Below are 23,210 nucleotides of genomic sequence, written 5' to 3'. Positions count from 1 at the left end.
CCGCTCTCCGCATGTCAGTGCGATCTCTGCCACCAGCAATGGCCTGCGAGTTCCATCCCACAGCAGCTGACTGCTGACTCAGAAGCACGCTCCTTGGCTGTGGAGGAAAGTGCTAGAGAGACAGCCTATGAAGTGCATGCAGGAACAGAGTTTATGTTTCTATTTATAAGAGTAAAAGGTTGTCACTGACTCATGGCTGGTTTGAGAACACTCAGTCTCTAGCTCTTAGAATAGATGGGTGGTTATTTGAGGGGTGGGGGAGACTTATCTTTAAAAATAGAAAAATGAAAGAGAATCAGAACAACAAAATAAGAATTATACGTCAAGAGTAAGAAATCAGAGCCAAGTTTGGTTAATTTTCTCCCTAGCCACTGCACCACTAATATTCTGGCACATGTGCAAATCTGACTCTTACAAAGGATCTATGAAATGCTCCTTTCCTAGCCCACGCAGTCAGAGGCGTGACTTGTCTAAACAGACCTTAGAAGGAAGGCAGATAGGAAGACATGTTTTACAATGTCATTAGGAGGAAAATTAGATGACAAATGCACTTCAGATTACAGAGATTCCTTCATGTTTTACAGAAACAAGGACCAAAGTAGCCAAATGCCTTGAGTTCTTGGTCAGTCTTTCTGCAAACGGGCCGCTCCGGCCACCACCGTCTGTGGATGGGGACACTGAGTCCCTGGCCTGGGGCATCTGACTGAATCAGACTGCCTGGGAATGAAACTCCTCGCCGCCCCAACTGCTTCCCAGCTCCTGTCCCAAAGGCCTCTCATCTCTCATGGCCCCAAGATAAGGTTCTCTAGGTCCCAAGGAAGCAAGCTCAAAATACAAGAAGGAAAGCAGTCCTTCTCACAATTTTTGTTGCTGCCTTTGTTCTATCCTCAGTTCTTCTCTGACTTTCCATCCTATTTAGCATCAGATGGACACTCGGCAGGATGCTGAGGACATCGGAAACCAGCCCCCGTGCCCCTCCCCATTCCATGGATCTGCTCTTTAGTCCCACGCACCAGTCCTCATCCACGCCTGCGATTCCGCAAGTGCATGACTGGAATGGCTCTCTCCTCCACCACCTCAAGGCTTCATCAGGGCAGGGACCGGATCTCTGCAGCTTCAGCCTGGCCTGCAGTAGGAACACTCTAGTTTCTGTGGAGTTGACAAGGGAAAAGAATCCCTAGTGGGAGTCTGTCTGGAGGTCCCTGCGTGGCTGGGGGAGGTGGAGGAGAAGCGGGGGGATGTTACAGAGGAGAGTTCTATCTAATGTGCCACCAAAATGGGGTGTCTAAGAACACAGTCAGCCTGGGCAGGGAAGAGCAACTATCAAGAATGCAGTGCTTTTGTTATGGATTCTCACACTGCCTTATTCTAGGAGGTGGAACGGCCCTCTCTAGAGGGGTCTGAGAGGAGTCTGGACCATGACCTCTGGGTTCTCTTCCAAGTCTCCAATTCCGAAAGACGCTAACCCCTAATGTTGTATCTTCTCAAAACTTTTTATTTTACTTTCTTTGATAGCAACCTATTTCTTCAGGAAAAACACCTACACAATTGACCAAGGAGTCAGAAATGACCTCTGCCCATAGAGAACAAACTTGTGGTTGCCGAGGGGGAGAGGGAAAGGGATGGACTGGGAGTTTGGGGTTGGTAGATGCAAACTATTACATTTAGAATGGATAAACAACAAGGTCCTAATGTATAGCACAGGGAACTATATTCAATATCCTGTGATAAACCATAATGGAAAAGAACATAAAAAAAAGAATGTATATATGTATATAACTGAGTCACTTTGCTGTACAGCAGAGATTGACACACTGTAAGTCAACTATACTTCAATAAAAATTTTTTTAAATATATATAAATGGGATCATTAAAAAGATAAAATATTGAAGGGTCAAAAAAAATAAAATATATCTAAAACATAACTTTAAAAAAAGAAAAGAAAAGAAATGACGTCTGCCTTTGTCACTCCAAGCAAACACTAACAAGTCCAAGTCAGAGCCGAACACCAGTAAACATAATGGCTGATGCCGATGCAAATGCCAATGTCTGTCCCAAATAACCCGGGAAAACAAAGAGTCAAAAAGAGCAATGCCCCAGCCCCAGTGTCTCAGGAAGAGCATCTTCACCTGCAAAGTGTAGGTAACATCCAATGAATCACAGGGTTTTTCAGGAACTGAGGTAATGAATGCAAAATGTTTAGCAGTGCCAGGTGCACAGCAAGACCCAGTAAATGGCAGGAGTGTTGTTATTATCTAGTAGTTTATAATCCCATCAACAAAAGGTTATACTCAGCTAAATAAGTGGCTACTCATATAACAGAATGAGAGAACTCAGACAGCTCTGTCTTCTGAAAGAAAGAAAAATGTTGTAAAATGTTGTAAAACTTCCTTTGTCCCTCCCTCACTCTTCACCCTCCCCACTCCACTTGTCCCAGAATGTGTGACAATGGCATTGGGCAGGAGGGGCTAAAGGATAACACCCGAGTGGGCAAGTTCCTGCCAAACTCAGATGTTCAAACAAGAAAGATACAAGGACTGTCAGTGACAGTGAAAACAGCCAATACTGAATACTTACTGGCGGTCAGATCCACACCGCATCTCCACCGTCACCACAATCTACCACCTGCATTTTGCAGGTGGAAAACTGCTGCTTAAAGATGTTTAAACGTCACACATCAGGAACATGGTGCAGCCAGGTTTTGTATCCAGAGCCCAAGGCCCGAGCCATTCGAAGGAAGAACCACCTGAGAACACAGCTTGAGAAACAAGAGCTCATCAGAACGACGTCCCCGGTCCAGAACCTCCAGGAAGAGCGCTCCGGGTGAACTTCGCAAGGACACACAATACAAGATTCTTTTTCTTCTCACAATTCATCGCTGTATGGGCTCCTCTGAAATGGAGCCCTTTCTCAAATGGAGGTCAGGGCACTCTGGGGTCACAGTGACCCTCTGAGTGGCAGCTGAAAGGCTGAGCGCTCCCCAGCCTGCATCCCTCAGCAGCTCTCGCACCTGAGTCATCTTCAGTACCTCTCAGGAGGTGATCACAAAGCATTTCTGAATCACCCAATGCTACTCCACTCGCTGCAGGAACTCAGGGCAGGACAGGAGGTGAATCTCAACCTACTCACTACCAAAGGTCCAGAGCTGAGGGACAGAGACCAAAAGACCAACCCCTTCCTGCCCACAAGTCTGAGAGCCTTGTTATGATCCAGGCTGTCAGGGCAAGGAAAGGGCCTCTGGTTGGGGAGAGAGGCTCACTGAGGTTGTGGGAAAGCGCAACCAAAAGCTGTTTTCTGCACAAGGGCAGGCCCCAATCCACGTATCTTGGCGCTGTGTACCCAGTTCCCGGCACACAGTAGGTGCTCAGTGAGGTTCTGCTGACTAGAGGACTGACTACCCAGCCACCTGCACTTGTGCAGAGTCGGGAAGTGGTCTGCCTGGCAGTCGTGCGGGGTGACCTCAAGGGCCACTGCTGGACAGGGGCTCAGAGAACACCAAAGCTGCGGCAGCCCAACGGGATACCGATACTCCCACAAGGACAGCTGTGGAGCTGTAGGGAAACACCTCCGGTATCTCCTGCTCCCAGGGGCAGACCCTGCAGCAAAAGCTTTGTAAACATGTGAACTGCTGGCAAGAGGTTAACGTGGCACCGAATCTGGGGTTTTTCAGTCGTCTGGTCTGCCTACTACCAACTGCCATGAATCACAAAATGTACGATGGTCAAGATACAAAGGACCACCCAGTGTGACCAGCCACCCCACACCTGCATCTTCTGTGTACCGACCACAACACACAAACAGCTGCACTGACAGGCGGCTTTCTACCTTGTGAAGCAGTCTTCACCATCTTTGAGCAGCTTGAAATGTTAATTTCCCAAGGACACAATTTCTAGGTAGAAGACCTCGTAGTTTTTACTCCATGGTCCAAAATTTCCACTTGGAAGTATCCAGAACAAAATTAGTTCCTCTTTTACAGGCCAGGCGTCCAAACATCTGCTATCTTCACGTCCTCCTCAGTTCCTTCAACCATTTCTCTTTTGACGTGGCTTTCAGTTTCTTCACCTCAGCATTCTTCCATAAGCTCCTACGACCATGTCAATACCCATCTCATCTGCCCTCCTTCCGTGACGATGAACATGCCCACGTGAAGCAACCCATGTGCACCGATCCCACCCCCCTTACTCAAGCACACACACTGCCTCCTGCACTGGTCCTCTCCTCCTGCATCAGTCCCTCCCCCAAACAACTATTCCCACTGATGTAGGCTCTCATCTTTAAAAACCCTGCCCTGTCCCCATCTCCTCTGACCAGTGTACCCCACTCCCCAGGAGAACTGTCTGTGCTGTGCTCGTGACTTCCTCTCCCACTGTCCCTGAACCTACAACTGTCCCTGAACCTACAACTGTCCCTGAACCTACAACAATGAGGCTTCATTCCCACTGCTCCGCATAAACATCTCATCAAGGACACAGTGATTGCCACACTGTCAAATCCAATGGCCAATCCTCAAGCCTAGTTTCCTCCACCAGCCCAGAGCTCGAGTCACAGCCCACCACGCCTCTCCTCGGCCCTGGGACACCACCCTCCTGGTTCTCCTCTGGGCTCTACAGATACTTTCCTGTGTCCTTTACCGGTCCCTCACATATCCCCACTCTTTGCATGTTGAAATGGTCACGGGGTCACTCAGTCTTTGGGTCTCTTCTCAATCTACATCCACTCCCTGAACATCAGTGGCTTCCTAACTTTTTAAACCGTACACACAGTTCTCTCTATATATAGTTTATGTAAATGTAATTTTTCTTAACAATAAAGCTATTTTTAATTTCAATCAATCAAAATCTTGTAGCTTTTAGAATCTATTGCTCAAGACTGCACGTAAGCAACTTAAATGCAAATTATATTGGTAGCGCTTAGGGGAAGCAGACTGTGTACTTTGTTTTTTTTGCTCTCCACTTCTATTTGATATTTTTATTAGTTATCTGTTTTATACATATTAGTGTAAATATGTCAATCCCAATCTCCCAATTCATCCCATCACCACCACCCACCCCCATAAATGTAATTTTTGAAAAATGTCACAAGTTACCTTTACTACTGAAATATTCTGACGTTTTCTGTTCTCTCATTCTTTAAAGTTGCTGGTCCCCACTATATTGCTTTCATGACCCATTAATGAGACATAACCCACTTTGAAAAACTCTGCCCTCCATGTCCCCCAGTACCATGGCCTTAAGTATCCATTTTACATAGACATCGTCACCGGTGCACAAATTTATTTTCTCTCCTCTGAACCCGTAAAACCAACTGCTTATTTGACATTTCTACTTGGAAATTTGACAAGCATCTCAAACTTAACATGCACACAACCTTGATTCCCATTCCTATCCCCAGCCTGCTTCTTCCTTAGTATTTTCTGCATCTCAGCAAATGACACCAACATCCAGCCAGCTGCTCAATCTAAAACCCTTAGAATTATGCTAATTTCTGTCACATCCCATAGTCAGTTCTTCAGTATCTTCTGTCTGTTCCATCTTCAAAGTACAGCCCAATCCAACCACTCTCCACCATCTCGTCCCCCACCCTCATCAAAGTCATGTCATCCCTCCCTTGGGTTCCTCCAGAGCCCCTCCCTGCTGCCACCGTCCCAGTCCCACCTCCCCCGAATGTTTTCCAATAGCAGCCTGAGCATTCACTCAATGTTGGTCCAATCAGGTTACACCTCTGCTCTACGGCTCCACGGCTTCCCGGCTCAGAGTTAAATCCAAAGTCCTCACAATGGCCTCTGAGGCCCAGAGTGACCTACCGCACTCCCGTCCCCTACGCTCTTTAGGCTCTAGCCAGACTGGCCTCCTTCTTGTTCACCAAGTACCCCCAGCAGCGGCCACCCAGGTCTCTGCATGCCCGGTCCCCCTGCTGATGCTCTCCACCAGATGGCCACACGGCTTTCGTTTGTTTGTTTTTTATTTATTTATTTTTGGCTGTGTTGGGTCTTTGTTGCTGTGCACCGGCTTTATCTAGTTGTGGTGGGCGGAGGCTACTCTTTGTTGCAGTGCGTGGCCTTCTCACTGCAGTGGCTTCTCCTGTTGAGGAGCACGGGCTCTAGAGTGCAGGCTCACTAGTTGTGGCTTGAGGGCTCTAGAGCGCAGGCTCAGTAGTTGTGGCGCATGGGCTTAGTTGCTCCGTGGCATGTGGGATCGCCCCGGACCAGGGCTCGAACCCATGGCCCCTGCGTTGGCAGGCGGATTCTTAACCACTGAGCCACCAGGGAAGCTCCCCACAGCTTCCTCTTCACCTTCTTCAGGGCTTTGCTCAAACATCACCTCGTTAGAGAACCCTTTCCTGACCCCCCCCCACAGACGAAACAGCACCCACCTCCCATTTCTCTTTAACCCCCTCACCTTGCTTCATTTTTCCTGTGGCATTTGTTATGACCTGACATAGTGTATGTGTATTGTCCATCTTCTCCAGCAGAATGTAAGCCCCAACTATAAAGAAAAGAGCTCAACTGGAATGTCCCCCTCACTGCCGACACCACCGCACAGAACAACCCGCAAATCTTTATCACTAATGTGCTGCTTCTAAAATCTACCCCCATATTTACGCGCTTTGCTTTCAAGACCCACTGGGACCTTTCAACTATCTTTACTAAAACTCATCTTGTTTGATTCAGCCAGAGTCATGGATGCAGTTCCCATCTTAGCATTAAAACAAACATTTTTACCATGGCCTACAAGGCCCTAGAACAGTGTTTCACAAAATTTTGGTCTTAGGACTCATACTTTATACTCTTAAAAATATTGAGAACCCAAAGATCTATCAATACTTACTGCATGTGAAGTTAAAACTGAGAAAAATTTCAATATTAATTCAGTTTAAAACAATCCATTACACAGTAATTAACATTTTTTCCATAAAATATTTTCCAAAACAAAAATGTAGTGATTAGAGTGATAATGTTTTTACATTGTTGCAAATCTCCTCAATGTCTGGCTTATTTAAGACAGCTGGATTCCCATGTCTGCTTCCTGCACTCCATCTGCTGCAGTATCACGTATCATGCAGCCTCTAGAAAACTCCACCGTACACTCGTGAGCAGAAAAGAGGGGAAAAGGCAAGTATTTCCAGCTTAGTATCACTGTGAAAATAGTGTTAAGCTCACGGACCCCCTCTGAAAAGGTGTCGGGGAGCCCCTATGAGACCCACACCCCATGCCCTTACCTCTCTCACCTCCTGCTACTGCGGCCCCCTTACTCATCCCCTCCGTCACACCGGCTTCCTTCCTGCCCCGCGAACAGACTCTCCCCTCAGCCTGGGCACTCGATGCTCCTATGTCTGAAATACTCTCCCCCAGATCCAGTCACATATTCAAAAAATACTACCAAGCATCTGTTGTGTGCCAAGCACTCTTCTTTTTCCTTTTTTTAAATACATTCATTTTATTTTATTTATTTTTGGCCGCGTTGGGTCTTCGTTGCTGTGCGTGGGCTTCTCATTGCAGTGGCTTCTCTTGTTGCAGAGCACAGGCTCTAGGCACACGGGCTCAGTAGTTGTGGCTCGCGGGCTCTAGAGCACAGGCTCAGTAGTTGTGGCTCACGGGCTCTAGAGTGCAAGCTCAGTAGTTGTGGTGCACAGGCTCAGTAGTTGTGGCTCATGGACTCTAGAGTACAGGCTCAGTAGTTGTGGCACGTGGGCTCAGTAGTTGTGGTTCACGGGCTCTAGAGCACAGGCTCAGTAGTTGTGGCCCGTGGGATCTAGCGCGCAGGCTCAGTAGTTGTGTGCCGAGCACTTTTCTAGGCTCTAGAAATAACACAGTGAACAGAGGGAAAACCTGTCCCTGCCTCCCTGGGTGCCCGTCCTCTGAAGGGGCTGACAGGTGTGTGATGCACCCTCACCATCCTTGGCTGATATTCGAGTGTCACCTCCTCTGTGTGGCCTTCCCTGAGCACACCATTTAAAACTGACCCCCCACCCAGCTTAGCCTCTTGCCCTGTTTTCCCCGAAGCACTCACCACAGTCTGATGTACTATAAATGCCATTTACTGTCTTCCTCTCTAGAATGTGAGCTCTACAAGGACAAGGATTTTTGCCACTTTGCTCCCTGCTGTATCGTCGCACCCAGAATGGGTCCTGACTCAGAGCAGCGCACAACAACTGCCTCTTTTTTTTTGTTGTTGTTATTTTAATTTATTTTATTTATTTATTTTTGGCTCTGTTGGGTCTTCATTGCTGTATGTGGGCTTTCTCTAATTGTGGTGAGCAGGGGATACTCTTCGTTGTGGTGTGCGGGCTTCTCATTGCAGTGGCTTCTCTTGTTGCGGAGCATGGGCTCTAGGCATGCGGGCTCAGCAGTTACGGCACGTGGGCTCAGTAGTTGTGGCTCGCGGGCTCTAGAGCTCAGGCTCAGCAGTTGTGCACACAGGCTTAGCTGCTCCACGGCATGTGGGATCTTCCTGGACCAGGGCTTGAACCCGTGTCCCCTGCATTGGCAGGCAGATTCTCAACCACTATGCCACCCGGGAAGCCCAACAACTACCTCTTGAATCCATGAACAGATGCGTGACATCAGGGGATTCAAGCAGAATTCTGTTGGGACGTGAGATGGAAGTCACCAAATGAAAATGGACTGAGAGCCACCAGGTTGAGAGCAGGAACACGCAGAATCCTACAAGGGGACCCGCGCCTTTTCCATGGCCACACCTGCTGTGGACCCTCCCTCTATAGACCCCTCCGGCAGACCCCTGCACCCATGCAGCAGGAGAGGAGAGCTGGACAGGAGCCAAGCCCTGGAGGCAGCTTTGCTTTCACAGCCAAATGGTTTCAGAGTAACAGACCCCATGAAAAGAATCTGGTTGCACAGAAGAAGAGTTTATCAGTGTCATGAAGTGTTACAGGGCAGCTCCCAGTCCACCTCCCCCGGAAGCTAAGGGAAAGACCCATAATCCTTCTATATCCGGGGTGTGTGTGTGTGTTTGTGTTTAAAATCTGTCTCAGAAATCCATGCTGCTGTCATAAGTTGGGGTGCCTGCAAAGGCAGCGTTTCCTCACTCACGGCTGAAGACAAAGGGGAGCCGCACTGCCCAGCAGCTTCTGACAAGGCTGCCCAGAGATTAAGTGGAGAAGGTGGGCAAACAGAGACAGACAGCTGGACCCTTGAAACACCAGCTTCAGAGGTGGGATAGGGATGGAACTTTTCTGAACAGTAGGAAAAAAAGTCAGCAGCGCAGACTGATGTGGCCACATCAACCTACAGGGTTGGGAGGGGCGTCAGCACCACCCAGGGATTCAGGCCCCGCAGGCCACGCCCACCCCATCCACTCTTAATGCCCCCCGTCTCGCAGGAGCAGGGGCCTCACCTTCCCCTTCTCCAGCCCTCACTCACTGTCCTCACCCTTACCCTCCCTGGAGGAGGGTCCTGACAGTCAGAGGCCCTTTGTTCTCTGAAACCGGCGCCATCTACTGTAGTACATTTCCCCCCCTTTTGGCCATTTTTAAGTGCACAGTTCAGTGGCATTAAGTACATTCGCGTCCTGTGCAACTATCACCACCACCGGTCATACATTTTAAACTTCTTCCTCCCTCCCAGCCTGCATGCTGGGGTCTCTCCCATCTTCCCACACACCTGTGCACCTTTCCAGCTGCCGGCACCCCTCCCTCCTGCTTCCTGAGGGCGCCATGTACCCTTTGCTGTCCCCACCGCATGACCTCCTAACTATGCCCCATCACCTTTCCCCTCCCTCTGAATCTGGCTTCTGTCCTCATCACTCCACTGAGGGCGCTGTGAAAGGCTCAGACACTTCAACCCCTATCTCACTTGTTCCAGCTCATTTGCTCTTCCTGGAAACCCTCCTCTCCTTGGCTCTGTCTCCTGCTTCTCAACCACTACTATCCTCAGGCTTCTCAGCTCCCTCAAATGGCTACAACTGTTTCAGCTGCCCCTCTCTTCATAAACTGGACGACCCCTACACTTCTAACTTTGCTGACCTCGCTTCTGAGATCCAAACGCTACTGAAGATCTTCATCCAGACATCCCACGGGTACCTCAAACTGAGGAGTGCACCACAGGACACTTCCGTTCTCTTCCCCAGCTCTCACCTCCTCATGTAGTCAAATGCTGCCACTATCCACCCACCAATGGAAACCGGGGGTCATTTCAGACCCTTCTCGGTGTTAATCTCACAATCCGATCAACCCATAGCAAAGACCTCTTGATTCTAACTCTCTGGGACCTCTTCCTTATAAAGCATCTCCCTACCCGTATCTTGGTGGGAGCACCTGTGATCTCTAGTTGGACCATTACTACAGCCTTTTCATCTTAAGCCCCCTCCAATCCATCCCCCACAGGAGTGCCTGAGCGTTTTTGTAAAGAGCAAATGTGATCCACTACAGCCTTCCAGCGTTTTTAGGGAAAATCCAAAGCCTCAGCAAGGTTCAAAAGGCCCCAGAGGTCTAGCAGCAGCCTTGCTCCCACTCCTCCACACACAGTCCACCGTCCTCAGTCACCCTCGCAGCCTCCAGGACACGCCTCAAGTGTGGTCATGGTGCTTTGCTCGCCCGGCATGGCCTTCCTCCCTGCCCACCACCGCGGCCCCTCTGTGCTCCTTCTCACCTGGGCACACCCCTCCCCCATTTCCACACTTGCCACTGCTCCGAAATGAAGCCCACGTCTGCCTGCCCATCAGCTCAGGGGGCACTAGTTAGCAGGAAGAGTCATTCATTTCTGTTCTTGCACTCAGTACACATGACAGTGGGGAGGAGAAAGAGAAATGAAAGGCTCACGCGGGGGGCTTCCCTGGTGGCAGAGCGGTTGGGAATCCGCCTGCCACTGCAGGGGACACAGGTTTGAACCCTGGTCAGGAAGATCCCACATGCCGCGGAGCAACTAAGCCCGTGTGCCACAGCTACTGAGCCTGCGCTCTAGAGCCCACGAGCCACAACTACTGAGCCCATGAGCCACAACTACTGAGCCTGCGTGCCACAACTGAGCCTGCACTCTAGAACCCGCGAGCCACAACTACTGAGCCTGCGCTGTAGAGCCCACGAGCCACAACTACTGAGCCCATGCACCCACAGCCCGTGCTCCGCAAGAAGAGAAGCCACCACAATGAGAAGCCCACGCACCGCAATGAAGAGTAGCCCCTGCTCGCCGCAACTAGAGAAAGCCCACGCACAGCAATGAAGACCCAACTCAGCCAAAAAAAAAAAAGAAAAAAAAGGCTCATGTGGGCCACAGAGTCTAATGTCACAGAATACAGAAAGGAGAAAAAATGTGTGTGAAGATTCATTTGTTACTAACTTGTTATTGATTTAAGGGGTGAGAGAAGGGCAAGGAAGTGGCCAAAGCTGAGTTTCCTAAGGTATCTCTGGACAGTTCTTGATTAAGAAAAGGACTTTTGTTTTCAATTCACATTTCAGGACAATATTTACCTTTTCCAGATACCAGAGGATCACAGGTCACTGGTACAGTGATGTCTAAGCTCCCAAGGGTTAGACAGTCCAAAGGAAAAGGTTCACCAGATGCCCACAGGGTTCTTGGAGATGGAAACAGGGAAGGAAGGAGGAGATAAAGCAAGTATAAGTATGCTTCCTCTGGGAAGACTGGCTGTAAAACAGGAGCAGTAAGATGCAGCTGTCTCAGGAGGATGGCAGCTAATGAAGGAAAAAGATCTCAAATCTCCAACAGGGTTGATGACGAGCCCCTCCACCTCCACCCCACACACCAAGCAAACTGACCAGATCTGCCTTGGCTCCAGGCCACAGAAGAGAGTGTGGCTAGATGGCTCCAAGACCATGATTTTTTTTCAACTATCTTCATGGAGAAAATCTCAGCTGTTTTCTCCAAAGCAGAAATAAACTGAGAAGGCTAATCTTAAACCAGCTCTACAGAACATACTTTCCCTTCCCAATTAGCTTAAGAGGGTATGGGACTTAGGCAAAATTTCCCCAGCAAAACACAGTTTTCTCTGGTTCAAACACTCCTCAAGGCCAGCCCTCTCGTTCTGCTGATTCCTACCGAGCTCTGACACCATCGACCATCATTCCCGCAGCTACAGCCCTAATTCCTTCACGAGGGAAAGAGTCCATCTGGTTAGAAATAAAACACTCAGAGAAAGGGAATACAACAAGCTTCATTTCCTTACGCTTAAGGAATACTGCAAATTCCTGAGCTACACTCTGGCAGGCTCTTGAAAGGGCCCAGCCCACAGCCTCTCCTTGCTTACGCCAACCCTGCCCTGGGGAGGATCCCCACCCTGTCCAGGGTGCGCTGACGGTATAGCCAAGACTTGAGTTTCTTTTCTCCCAAAGACCAACTGCCGATAACCAAATGCCATGAGACCTATGGGCTCCAAAACTCCAACTACTCTGGGCCCAAAGCCAGCAACCTACCAAAGTTTTTCTACGGAAGACTAATTAATCTTCACTCAATTCAGTGCCAACGAGATTAGGCAGTAAAGTCCTCAAAGCACCTAAAGGGCCTGCTCCACATCCACCGTGTCCTAAAACACCTACAGCGCCCTATGGCCACCTTCAGCATCCTTCTCTGGTCCAGCAGCGGCGAGCTTCAGGTGACACGTTGTTCCTTGCCCACCACTGGATTTTCTGAAACCCTCGCCCAAGTTTTCACAGGCATAATTCATTGCTACTTGACCTGCTGGCTCTGGTGCACAGAAGGCGAACGCTTTGGTTTGCTCCACAGCCTGAAATCTAACATCTGAGAGAACTCAAGTGCTCCGTAGGGGATATCATTAGGCACTACCTACTGCCTGACCCTCTCACCACTGTGGCTAAGGCAGGTCTGCCTCTGGGAAGCACCCTCATGAGGAATGCCCTCTGCCCTCTCGTGAACTGGACGAGCTCCGTGCCTCAGCCATGATCACCACCACTCAGTGCCGAGCATGACCAAGTGATCTGGGTACATTTCACCCTCTCAGGTTCCTACTTTTGGGCACAAACTGAGTATATCACCTTCAGGAATATCACTCGCTTCGGGACAGGGAAAAGTGAATGTATCTGTTCAACTTAAATACATATCTGATACAGACACTGGACATCAGACAGAAAGACCTTCTTAAAGGACCTTAAAGTAAGCAGCCTTATATCTCAAAAGATGTCTGACCAGAAGCCCCAGAGTATCTCAAATCACAGTGTGAGCACAGTAGGAATTCAACAAATGTCACACTGGGATGACCTGAAAACGATGGCCTCTCTTTGTGCTGACTGCCTACCTCCTATGGGCAATTTAGCCCATTTGTTCATGTTAAAGCCTCAATCCCTGCTAACAGCAAGTTTTTTTTTAAACAACCCAGTGTGTGACAGGCACTGACATACAACAGTGAGAGTGGGCAAGATCTCTGCCGTCATGAAGCGTACGGCTCCTGAAGAGGAAGTCAGCGATAACCAGACAGTGAGCCAAACCTGCGTCGTATACCGCAAGCCAACTGCATCGACTGGCATTTGGGCTGAAGGCAGGAAATCTGCTTACCTCCTTTTCAATCATCTGGATAATTTGGGGGAGAAAGTAGAAGAGGTAAGAGAATATACAGACAACGGGAATCATTACTTAACCACCTCTCCCACTGAACCTTCAAAAGGAACCATTGAGACATGGCCATACTGCGAGATTTTAGTTTCACCGAAATTCCTGCTCACCCTGTAATCATGTGTTAACAGAGCAATAAAATGGCCAAACAGGGCTTCCCTGGTGGCGCAGTGGTTGAGAGCCCGCCTGCCGATGCAGGCGATGCGGGTTCGTGCCCCGGTCCGGGAGGATCCCACATGCCGCAGAGTGGCTGGGCCCGTGAGCCATGACCGCTGAGCCTGCGCGTCTGGAGCCTGTGCTCCGCAATGGGAGAGGCCACAGCAGTGAGAGGCCCGCGTACCGCAAAAAAAAAAAAAGGCCAAACAGCTAGTGGGGGAAAAGTCACGGGCTCCAAATAAATAACAAGCTGGGTAACCGGCCTCTAAGCCCTTGAGAACCTGAGCTCCTCACCTTAGAGCCTCGCACCAGAAACAGATGCGCTTGGCTTGTTCCTGGTCAGGTGTTGGACGCCCTGGGCAGAGCAAGTGCAGAGGAGCCAGGTGAGAGCCCAAGCTGTGCCAAATTCCTGGCGTGAAAACCTGCAGGACCTGGCTGAGAACCAGAAGAACTTTAAGCAGGGCTTCTGTTGCCCCAAAAGAGCAGCGCCCAGGCAGCAGAAGTTGCACAGTGCTTAGCTGCACAGACTGGGCGGAGTGTTTTTCTTAACAACTTTGAGGTATAACTTACATACCATAAGATTCCTCTGTTCTAAGTGTACAGTTCGATGATTTTTTAGTAAATTTACCAAGCTATGCGACCATCACCGCAATAGAGTTTTAGAACATTTCCATCAATCTCGGGGGATTTTTAATAACTCCCAAATCTGAAGATGATTATGCTATAGTCAGGTTTAAGGGGCTGATGAATACGAAGGTCGTATCCACTGCTCTCGCTGCCAATTCAGCAGCATGAAGGGAACTCAGTGCAGCCACACAAAGGAAGCCACAGCCGTCTTGTATCCGCATGAAAAGATGGGCTTGGCTTGGGGACCTGGAAACGTATACAATTTTCTTAAAAAGTCACTAATGCTGAGAAGAGTGCTTCCCAAACTACAAGGAAGAGCCCCTTAATCTGTTTACCTTCCCTGGCACCCTGCCCACAATGGCTCACTGATGCTAGTGCACAAATCTCTGCTCACCACGACAGACTGTGAATACTAGAGCCAAGAACTCAGAAACTTTTCAAACAGGCATTGTCCCTTCGTCCTGACAGCTGTTTCACTTTCAAGAGCACAGTGTAAAGGAACGGGGCATGAATCTCAAATCTAATAATTTTCCAAATCACAGATCAAACAAAAGAAATGAAATTTATAAAAAAAATGCTCTGACCTTTAAAACATAAATGCGTAGGCATCTTAAACTGATGCTAACTCACGGGATTATAGGGTTTTACATCCTATGACATCCCGAGATTGATGTTGGCCTAAGCCGTCAATGTTTCGTCACATGCAGAATGTAAGCAAGAGCAGCATGAAGGGATAGTGGAATCAGAAAGTTAGAAAACGTTAGCAGACTGAAGGTCTACAACTTCCCAACACACAACGGAACCACACAGAAGTGCACACCCTTCCCTAAGCCCATCTGGCGACTGCGCCTTTAGCACCTTCAGGATATCTGGGCCCTCCTACCGACAGCCTGGCGTGGAGAGGGGACACCAAGAGAGGAGGGTGACTCTACAAAGAGCCACGAGAAAGTCAATCTCACAAAGGATGAAGGACTGCACAGAGCAGCTCTCCTCCCCGGTTTCTTCCGGATGCTCCTCGGACCTCTGCCACACTGAAGACCACTGAGGGCCCCCAGGCCTCCGTCCCTGGACCTCTTCCTTTCTGTTTCCTTCTGCACCTTCTCTGTAACTCTCTCCTGGGCATCTCCAGCAGAATATGCCAGGGCACCCTCACGTGTGGTTTCAGGAAAAACTCTTCATCTGCTATTCCAAACTGGTCTGCCCCCCTGACTTGCAACCCCTGTAAAATTGCCATCCACCCGAGCCAGAGCTCCAGGCACCAGCCTTCACGTCTGCCCTACTCCACATGTCCTTCTCGTCGCCCCCGGAGTGTCAGGGGCTGTGCTGTGTGTGGTACTGTAGGGAATGCAGAACGGGACCGGATAAACTGCCATCTGTTCTTCCTAACTTTCTCTCCACATACCCCCTCCTCGCCAACCTCGTTGCCCTGAACTTTATAATCTCTACCTGGACTCTACCTAGATCTCCTAAATGCAGATCCTGTCTCAAGGTGGGGTTTTTTATTTTTACTTTTTGTGGTAATATATATACAAAATTTACCATTTTAACCATTTTTAAGTGTGCAATTCAGTACATTCACAATATAGTATAATAATCGCCAGAACTTCTCAGGACCCCAACAGAAACTTGGTACCCGTTAAATAATGACCACTCATGTCCCCCCTTCCCTGTACCCGCTGGTAATCTCTATCCTTCCTTCCGTCTCTGTGAACGTGCCTATTCTAGGCGCCTCGTATAAGTGGAAGCAGGTGAGATGTGTCCTTTCGTGTCTGCTTGTCTGGCTTAGCACAGTGTTTACTGGTGTTGTCAGAGGCAGCAGAACTTCATCCCTTCTCATGGCTGAGAATGTTCCATTGTATGTGTATGTTCATTCACCAACGGACACCTGGCTCATGTCCACCTTTTGGTTATTGTCAATAACGCTGCTATGGACATGGGTATACGAGTTTGTAGACCCCGTCTCAAGTTTGAAATTCTAATTCATATGCTGTATTTCTTCCAAAGTGATCTTTCTAATCAAATCTCATCATGCCACACCTCTGTTTACACATTTTGAGACACGCTTCGCTGATGGACTAAATTCCTTGGTGGCCAGAGCACTCGCTTCCCCTCCATCCCCCTCACTCGCTGCCCCTTGACACACCTAACTCTTCCCCGTGCGTCCTGTTTCACCGCCGACGACACGTTTCTCCACCCCGCATACACATTCAACCTCCTCCGATCTTCTCTGCACCGAGGCCGATGATGGCTGTGAACCTACTCACCACCCATCAGGGCTTCGGTTCCACGTTCCCTCTGAGCCCTTCTCTCAACAACTTCACTCCTCCCTTCTCTGGGCACAGATTCCTCCTCTGTTCCCACTAGACTCTGTGCTCCTGGAGGAAGCAAGTTTCTCTCAGGTCTCTATCCCCAGCATTTAGCAGTGTCAGAGCCACGGCAAACGTTCAGATCTCTACGGAATGAATTTTTGGTTTATGAGTATATACTTCCAGTGTTCAAGATAAACTATTTTTAAAAAGCAGCAGAAATACTTGTGGGTCCAATTTTTTTTTTTTTTTGCAGTACGCGGGCCTCTCACTGTTGTGGCCTCTCCCGTTGCGGAGCACAGGCTCCGGACGTGCAGGCTCAGCGGCCATGGCTCACGGGCCCAGCCGCTCCGCGGCACGTGGGATCTTCCCGGACCGGGGCACGAACCTGTGTCCCCTGCATCGGCAGGCAGACTCTCAACCACTGCGCCACCAGGGAAGCCCCAATATTTTATTTTTAAAACCATGAGTAAGTTGAGTTGCTAACTTCCAAACCTACAACGCATTAATTCCCAAGAAAGGAGCAATAAATAACCACGTTTTGTCCAAAGGCTTCCCTCCTCAAACATGCCTGAACCCCAACTGTTCCCAGTTTCAGAAGGAACACACCTCCTTAAAGCCAAAGGGCTACTTGTAACCAAAAAAGTCTCATATCCAGAATATGTAAAGGATTCACAGTAAACAGTAAGAAACAGACACCCGACGAAAATTAAGCAAAAGATCTGACCAGGTATTTCACAAAAAAAAGACATCCAAATTGCCAGAAAGCACCTGAACGGGTGCCCAATATTACTAGTCATCAATGAAATGTCAATCAGAACTGCAATGAGAAACTACTGCCTGCCCATTAGAATGACTAACAGCCAGACACTGAGAACGTAAGCTGAACAACCAAAGCGTAAGCTATACAACCACTTTGGAAAACTGTTCAGTAGTAGTTCGTAAAGTTGAACACACTCTACTATAAAACTCAGAAATTCTACCCTTGAGGATACTTCCAAAAGAAATCAATGTCTATGTTGACCCAAAGACAAGTACAAGAATGTTTATAGCATTTTATACACACACACACACACACACACACACGTATTATATAGAGCATTACAGTTCATAATACTCCAAGATGCAAACAACCCAAATAACCAACATACAAAACGAGAAATAAGCAGCAGCCGTGGAATACTATGCAGCAGTGAAAAGGAATGCACTACTGCAACATGCAGCCACGTGGATGAAATGCATAGATCAATGGTGAGCAAAAGAAGGCATATTAACACAAAAGAGAACACAGTGTCAGGCTCCATCTCTGTAAAGACCAAGGACAAACACAATTCAAATCTATGGAATAGGGAATTCCCTGGAGGTCCAGTGGTTAGGACTCCGCACTCTCACTGCCGAGGGCTCGGGTTCAATCCCTGGTCAGGGAACTAAATCCCACAAGCTGCAGCCAAAAAAACAAAAACAAACAAAAACAAATCTATGGAGTGGAAGTCCATCCAGAATAATGGTTGGGGGTGGTGGGGTGTTGTTACTGTCTCAGAAGGGGCAAGAGGACGGGCACCTTTGGGAACCTGTTCTGGACGGTGGTCACACAGGGTGGCTGGCAGTGCCGGGTTGGCTTGGTTCAGCTGGGAACTACGTTTCCCAGAACCCCCAGAGTTCTGAGTTAGAACTGGCCAAAAACAGAACTCGCGTGAGGTTTGGAAGACGGACTGGACGCAGCAGCCACTCCTCTACAAAGGTCTCAGCAGTCAGATGGGGCGATGGACAGAGACAGAGAAGTGCGCGGGGTTCCAGCCCATCCTCACTCTCCCCCACGCTCCACCCAGCTCTCCCTTCTCGCCCCTTACCCAGACCAACACACACCCGATGGACTCCCTGGACAGCAGCTCTCCAGGAGCTCTGACCTGTCCACCCACACCAATGCCTCAGGCAGACTGGGGAGTGACTCCCCTGTGACCTCCAACCCCCCATCTGGACTTTCACTGTCCCAACACCTCCCACAGTGGGTAAGGCCTAATTTCTGTAATAAATCCCGTAGCCCCCAAATTTCATATGGCTCGACTCCCAGCTGAACACCCTTCTGGATACATACAGAGGTTTATACATATATCCATCTGTGTGTGTGTATGTTGCATACTTAGGATTTGTGCACTTTAAGAACATACATTATACCACCATTAAATAAAGAAAAAAAAGTCAAAAAACAAACAAAAAAAGGGTATTTTTTCCATGCCCTGAGAGAGCAGTAATCTGAGGGCCACCCAGCAGTGCGTGACAATGGAATCTACACTACACCCCTCACACCAAGGAAGAACCAGAAGAAGCACTGCTTGGCTAAGGTCCAGCAGACAGCTGGGAGCCTGGTGGGCGTGGCCAGAGCCTGGATGTGTGTTTCTAGACACCAACAGGACACATGCTCCCTGTCTGGCAAGCTGCCGACTCCCTGGAACCAAGTTCCATAGTCCAGAGGGGGTTTTCCCTTTTGAAGGGATAGACTCACCACAGTCAATGTGCACCTGAATGCAAGTGAGTTAGGAGTCTCAAATGGGCGGAAAGGCACCCGCAGGGCGGGTGCAGAGACGAGGCAGAAGTCCCCCTGTGAATCCAGAGCCCGCACTCTGGTGCTGCTGCTACAGCGGTCTTGGGTACAGAGGCTCCTCTGCACCCCAGTACCCACATGAGGATCAGTGCATACATGGGCATCCCCAAAGTCACTGTTTTCCAAAGACCAACGTGTTTTGCCGACTTTTACTCCATTCAGCAAATCATTTATTGACTATATGGTATATGTCAGGTCCTACGCTTGGCACTGAATTTACGTTGGTGAATAAAAACACGGTGCTTGCCCTTGTCTGCTGGAGGATACAGACAATAAACAAGTAAGCAAACAAGCATATACAGCTGACCCTTGCACAGTGCAGGTCTGAACTGCGTGGGTCCACTTACACACAATGTTTGTGACTAGTAAATACTACAGAGCTACGCGGTCTGTGGCTGGTCGAACCTGCAGATACTGGGGCTTCCCTGGAGGTCCACTGTTAAGACACTGCGCTTCCACTGTAGAGGGCGAGGGCTGGATCCCTGGTCAGGGAACTAAGATCCCACATGCCGCGTGGCACGGCCAAAAAACTGTAAGAACCCGCAGATACACAGGAGCCAAGGATCAGAGAGCCGACTGTAAATTATACACAGATCAACCCCCGCGTTGTTCAAGGGTCAACTGTAATTACAAAATATGAGTGCCAGGAAGGAAATACACAGGTTACGGTGACCTAGACTAATAGGAGGGGACCCAAGATAAGTTGGTCACAGAAGCTTCTCTGAGCAGGTAACTTACAGCAGGTCTGAAGGACAAGAGGGGGCTTGGGCCTCGCCTCCAGCGTGGACGAAGCCCGTCCCCAACTCTCCCCACACTGTGCAGCAGGACTGCATGCTTCACAAGGTATTTCCACACAGGTTATCTACTTCCTTCTCACACAAGCCTATGAGCATGGAAGGCGGGCGCTCGTGTCTCCACCTGTCCTGAGTCACACGACGAGCTACCAACGGCACCATGGTTAACTGGTTATATTCTCTCCATTACCTCCCTTTGCTTCCTTTCATCATTACTTTTTTTTTTTTTTTTTTTTTTTTGGCGGTACACGGGCCTCTCACTGTTGTGGCCTCTCCCGTCGCGGAGCACAGGCTCTGGACGTGCAGGCTCAGTGGCCATGGCTCACGGGCCCAGCCGCTCCGCGGCATGTGGGATCTTCCCGGACCGGGGCACGAACCTGCGTCCCCTGCATCGGCAGGCAGGCTCTCAACCACTGCGCCACCAGGGAAGCCCTCATCATTACTTCTTTTAAGTGAGGAACTCTTCTACTACAGGTCCTTCCAAGGACCCATCAATCCTCTAAGGATATTTTTTTAAGCTGGAAAATGCCAAAGTCTAGCTTTCCCACATCTACTTCAGTCCCATACTTATTGTAAAAAGACAAGCCCAGTCCAAAGCAGGAAAGGAAAAAAAAGGATGACTGCTATCAGAGAGGTAGATTGCTTACTGTACCACATCCCACAGTGACGTCTATCACAGTGCCTGTAAGGTTCAATTGTACTCCAGGAACCAGTTTATATGACCGTCTCCAGATCTGTGAGTTCCTGAGAACAAGGACCATGCCATATCTTATTCCCAGCATTAAAGCGGTCAAGATATGAAGGAACAAAACGAACCACTTTTAAAAAGCCACTATTCTCTTCTCCCTCTTTTTTTTTTTTTTCGGTACGCGGGCCTCTCCCGTTGCGGAGCACAGGCTCCGGACGTGCTGGCTCAGTGGCCATGGCTCACGGGCCCAGCCGCTCCGCGGCACGTGGGATCTTCCCGGACTGGGGCACGAACCTGTGTCCCCTGCATCGACAGGCGGACTCTCAACCACTGCGCCACCAGGGAAGCCCCTCTTCTCCCTCTTGTAAATGATTATAGCCACTAGATTTCAAGCTAAATATAAGACTTTACAATTACTCCCTTCTTTGGAAGGAAGAGGTTTAAGAGATTTTTGGCCATCTCTTACTGATTATAATACCTATAACCATTTATTGAACTGTCCTATGTGCCGAGCCACTGTGCTGGCACTTCACAATAATCTTTTCATTTGGTCCTCACACAATCCTATAAAGAACTCTTATGATTTTCATTGTGTAGATGAGAAAACTGAGATCAGAGGGTAATTAACTTGCCCAGCTAGTAAGCTGAAAATGACAACATTTAAACATAGGAATGCCTCACTCTAAAGCCCAAATTGCCCCACCTCTTCCCAAAGGTCCCTAGTGTGTCACAAACAGAACACAAGGACTTCCCTGGTGGTCCAGTGGTTAAGAGTCTGCACTTCCAATGCATGGGGCGCAGGTTTGATCCCTGGTCAGGGAACTTAGATCCCGCATGCCGCATGGCGCGGCCTTTAACAAAAAAAAAAAAAAAAAGGAACACAAATTCTAGGAAGACCAGAGCACGCAATGGGAAAGGACGTTGTTCTGAGCCTTGGGCGCTCCATGTCTTGACTTATTACACCACCAGGGTCAGCAGGGCTCAGCTGTGAACACTAGCAGCTCCACACACTTCTGAGGAACAGACCTGGGGGCAGAGTGGGGCTCCTTTACAATGCTGCCCTTGCCAGCATTAAACTTGGCGGATAACTGTGATGAACTCTGGTGCCAAATACAATTTTGGACAAAAGATTTGGGTGTCAAAAGGTTTGAGTTCAGACTAAGACGATGCTTTGATAACCGGAGTCTGAAAGGACTAAATGGCAGTTGGGCAGAGGGTGAGACCACTTCTCACTTGTAAGGTAAGTGTACTGCTCTCCCCACCGGTGCTCCTGGCTCTAGATGAAATCGCAAGGACATTCAGCACTTGCAGCAAGACCCACCTGGGTAACAAGTAACACAGGACAAAGACACATCTACACAGGCACTGGAGCCCATGACTCTGAATGAACACTACGCTCCTGTCCCTGGCCACCACGTGGAGCAGTGACAACCCCCAGTTAAGGGGAAGGGGTGCAGGGGCTGAAATGCAGCCTGCGACCCCACTCAGCAAACCATACATCTGGCGAGGGGCAGAACCCACATATAAGAAGGGGTGCACACAGAGGTGCCACAGGGGAGAACGATGGCCGTGCATCCCTGCCATCCGAGGCCCATGAGAACTGTCTGGACCACAGACAGTGAAGTCAGCCAGAGAAGGGCTCCGACTCAACTCTGTGTACCTTGTGAAGAACCAAGCAAAAACTAAAGAACAAACCCAGACGCCTGTCTCTGCAACTCTGAAAGGTGGCACCAGACAATCATTTCCAAAGGAATCAAATACTTCTTTCCACACTTAGAAATGAAAAGGCCTTCCTGGCTAGAGAGTGACTCAGGAAACTAGGCTCCTATTTTTATATTAAATTAGAGCAACCGCCCTCCTCTAAAGCAAACGGTCCCATCCACTACTGCCTGTCGACAGGCACCTCCCTCAAGACAACACAGAAACATTAGACACCCATTGGAGAGACATCTGGAACCATCGACCCCACTGCACACACTAAAGATCTGAGCCCCGTCAGGCAGACACAGGAGTATGTGCTGTATTTACTGAAGGACTAACACTCCTCCAAGTAGCCCTACAAGTCATGTCATCACAACCAGTAGTCCTGTACTACTTCTGGGGAGGAACACGCCTCCAGATCACTGGAGAAGGTCCCTGGACTTTCCAACTCTGAGGCCAAGGACGAAAGTCTGGTCAAGAAAGTGCCACAGTCTGGGTTTGGTTTAGTTTTGTTTTTCAAACATAGAGCGCTTTTTCTTCCTTTATTAGCAAAATGAAATAATCAAACTGTGAATAATTTATTTGCTAAATCTTTTAAAGATTTTCACTTTTATCTTTTTTTTTTTTTTTTGCAGTATGCGGGCCTCTCACCGCTGTGGCCTCTCCCGTTGCGGAGCACAGGCTCCGGACGTGCAGGCTCAGTGGCCATGGCTCATGGGCCCAGCCGCTCTGCGGCATGTGGGATCTTCCCAGACCGGGGCACGAACCCACGTCCCCTGCCGATGCAGGGGACGTGGGT

General features: G+C 49.1%; 1 protein-coding gene across 17 annotated transcripts in view; it reads right to left on the bottom strand.

Moving 5' to 3' along the window:
• MICAL3 (microtubule associated monooxygenase, calponin and LIM domain containing 3) overlaps positions 1-23,210 on the bottom strand; it is a 175,138-nt gene that overhangs the window by 103,551 nt on the left and 48,377 nt on the right. For 2 of the 17 annotated variants that reach the window (XM_029205071.1, XM_029205073.1), the window contains exon 4: positions 2,578-2,758. The exons of 14 other annotated variants lie outside the window; for them this stretch is intronic. The gene's annotated coding sequence lies outside the window, so the exon portion shown is untranslated. Of the gene's footprint in view, positions 1-1,013; positions 1,150-2,577; positions 2,759-23,210 lie in introns of all 17 variants that reach the window. One more of the 17 variants, XM_029205072.1, reaches the window with a different exon arrangement.

The sequence above is a fragment of the Monodon monoceros genome, unplaced genomic scaffold (genome assembly GCF_005190385.1).
Source record: "Monodon monoceros isolate NGI ecotype Baffin Bay Population unplaced genomic scaffold, NGI_Narwhal_1 Super_Scaffold_6, whole genome shotgun sequence".
Lineage (NCBI taxonomy): Eukaryota > Metazoa > Chordata > Mammalia > Artiodactyla > Monodontidae > Monodon > Monodon monoceros.
Note: the sequence above shows the minus strand (reverse complement) of the source record. Positions and strands in the feature narration are given on the sequence as shown.